This window comes from Palaemon carinicauda, chromosome 16 (assembly GCF_036898095.1).
Source record: "Palaemon carinicauda isolate YSFRI2023 chromosome 16, ASM3689809v2, whole genome shotgun sequence".
Lineage (NCBI taxonomy): Eukaryota > Metazoa > Arthropoda > Malacostraca > Decapoda > Palaemonidae > Palaemon > Palaemon carinicauda.
In genome coordinates this window covers 6498537-6501881 of record NC_090740.1, presented here as the reverse complement: position 1 = coordinate 6501881, position 3345 = coordinate 6498537, and the positions used below count along the sequence as shown (strand labels likewise).

General features: G+C 35.8%; 1 pseudogene; it reads right to left on the bottom strand.

Annotated features, from left to right (window-relative positions):
* Nucleotides 1-1860, bottom strand: part of LOC137654906 (uncharacterized) — a 14104-nt pseudogene extending 12244 nt beyond the window's left edge.
* Nucleotides 1861-3345: the final 1485 nt, after the last annotated feature.

Below are 3345 nucleotides of genomic sequence, written 5' to 3'. Positions count from 1 at the left end.
ATCTTTGCTCAGACATCATCTATAACGTTTAAAACACTTTCAGAAGATTAAAATAACTGCTGGTCATTGTCGGATAGTGTCTATAACGTTTAAAACACTTCCAGAAGGCTAAATAACTGCCTGGTCATTGTCAGACAGCGTTTGTAACGTTTTAAAACGCTTTCAGAAGACTAAAATAACATCCTGGTCATTGTCAGACAGTGTCTATAACGTTTAAAACACTTCCAGAAGACTAAAATAAATGCCAGATCATTGTCAGACAGCGTCAGTAACCTTTAAAACTGTTACAGAAGACTAAAATTCCTACCAGATCTTTGGTCAGACAATTACTAGATGATTCAACTAATAAATCTAGTATGACGGACATTTTATATATATGTATATATATATATATATATATATGTGTGTGTGTGTGTGTGTGTGTATGGTGTGCCTACCCGTCTCTGAATGGTGATATATATATATATATATGTATATATATATATGTATTATATATGTATATATATATGTATATATATATATATATATATGTATATATATGTATATATATGATATATATATATATATATGTATATATATATATATCTATGTATGTATATATATATATATATATATGTATATTCATATATACATACATATATATATATATATATACTGTATATATGTATATATAATATATGTGTGTGTGTCTGTGTGTATGTGTGTGTACGTGTGTGCCTACCCGTCTCTGATTGGTGATATATATTTATATATATATATATATATATATGTGTGTGTGTGTGTGTGTGTCCCTACCTGTCTCTGAATGGTCATACCTCAACGTGGTGATAGGGTTTGTATATCGCCATGATCAAATCGGACCTAGTCAAGACCACCTATACAAGGTTTGTTTACCGTGAGCGGTCAGACTAAAGTCTTCTACCATCACCAATCCGATATGGTCGGCGTGGGTGATGAGAACTGGCCAAACCCCAGACATGAATAAGGTAATGTCTGATGCCTTTGTCCGGCAGCGGACTAGAAACGGCTGCATTTGTTGTTGTTTTGAATGTAGGCCTATACAACAACAATAACAAATGCATTTTGACTTACACGTCTCTTGAGTTATGAAAGCAATAGCGTTGTTATTACTATCATTATTATTATTAATAATTGTTAAGCTACAACCATAGTTGGAAACGCAGAATGCTATAAGCCCAAGGGCTCCAATTGGGAAAAATAGCTCAGTGAGGAAAAGAAATAAGGAAAAACTACAAGATATGTTAAAGAACAATAATAATATTAAAATAAATCTTTCATATATAAACTATAAAAACTTCAAAATAACTGAGTAAGAGAAACAAGATAGAATAGTATGCCCGAATGTACCCTCAAGCAAGAGATCTCTAACCCAGACGGTGGAAGACCATGATACAGAGGTTATGGCACTACCAAGATTAGAGAACAATGGTTTGATTTTGGAGTGTCCTTCTCCAAGAAGAGCTGCTTACCATAGCTAGAGTCTCTCCCTAACCTTACTGATGGTTTGATTTTGGAGTGTCCATCCCCTACAAGAGCTGCTTACCATTACTAAAGAGTCTCTTCTAACCTTACTGACAATAACAAGCCCTAAAAAATTAATAAACACAATTCCACGCTTTGAACACCACCAAAATTGTACCTACTTCTGGCAAGAAGCTATCACAGAACAAAAATTAAAAAATACCTTTGGCACTCTCCGATCTTTCCTTCCTGATTCAAATGAACCTTGAGAGCTGGAGTGATGTCCTTAATATTGAACCAGAGATTGAAACCGAATATCATCTGTTCAAAAAAAAAACAAGTGTTCACCATCGTAATCGTGACGCATGTCTTAATGGATGGCTAATGCTTCTCGTACTTTGAATTATAACACCTGTTATAATATGCTCCAGTAACTTATGAAACAGCTGCGCACCTGAGAGAGAGAGAGAGAGAGGAGGAGAGAGAGAGAGATGATTATGATGATGATGATGATAATTATCAAACTAGCATTAATACTATAAATTGTTAGCGACACGACAGCTTTGAAATTGTATTCAACCCGATATTCTCTCATTTATGATACAGAGCAAGTCTCTCTCTCTCTCTCTCTCTCCTCTCTCTCTCTCTCTCTGTATATATATATATATATATATATCTGTATACACACACACACATATATATATATATATATATATACAGAAAGAGAGAGAGAGAGAGAGAGAGAGAGAGAGAGACTTGCTCTGTATCATAAATGAGAGAATTTCGGTTGAATAAAATTTCAAAGGTGTCGTGTCAGCTACAATTTATAGTCTTAATACCAGTTTGATAATTATCATCTTCATCATCAGCCATCTCTCTCTCTCTCTCTCTCTCTCTCTCTCTCTCTCTTTTATATATATATATATATATATATATGAAGAAGAGAGAGAGAGAGGAGAGAGAGAGAGAGAGAGATTTTCGATTACGGACAGCTCTGGCCGTCCCTCGGGTCGGGTGGGAAAATAGTCATACCATGGTGAGAGGGGGTTGCTTGTGTGTACATCTTTAGCCGTAAATTTAACGGGTCAGCGTACGAGTTCTCTAAACACTCTTTTACATCTTTATTTTGGTTTTTCTTCTAAATAAAAAATAAAATGCTTTTCATTTCAGAACTACTAAGACTCCTTTCACCACCCCCCCCCCCCCCCCCGCCCAATGCCAGCTCACCAAGTAAACACATTAATCCCAAACAGATGATTCGGGTCGAATGATTCAAATGGCCACCATTAACCGCCTGGCTAAACACCTGGAAAAGTGAAGAGCTACAAAAAAGATTATCCATTTCTAGGCGTGTTTGCCATCTTCTACCGTTAAATTAAGAAAGATGACCTATTTCTTGGCGTGTTTTCCATCTTCTACCGTTGAATTAAGAAAGATGACCTATTCTAGGCGTGTTTTCCATCTTCTACCGTTGAATTAAGAAAGATGACCTATTTCTAGGCGTGTTTTCCATCTTCTACCGTTAAATTAAGAAAGATGACCTGTTTCTAGGCGTGTGTTGCCATCTTCTACCGTTAAATTAAGAAAGATGACCTATTTCTAGGCGTGTTTGCCATCTTCTACCGTCAAATTAAGAAAGATGACCTATTTCTAGGCGGTGTTTGCATTCTTCTACCGTTAAATTGAGAAAGATGACCTATTTCTAGGCGTGTTTGCCATCTTCTACCGTTAAATTAAGAAAGATGACCTATTTCTAGGCGTGTTTGCCATCTTCTACCGTTAAATTACGAAAGATGACCTATTTCTTGGCGTGTTTTCCATCTTCTACCGTTGAATTAAGAAAGATGACCTATTTCTAGGCGT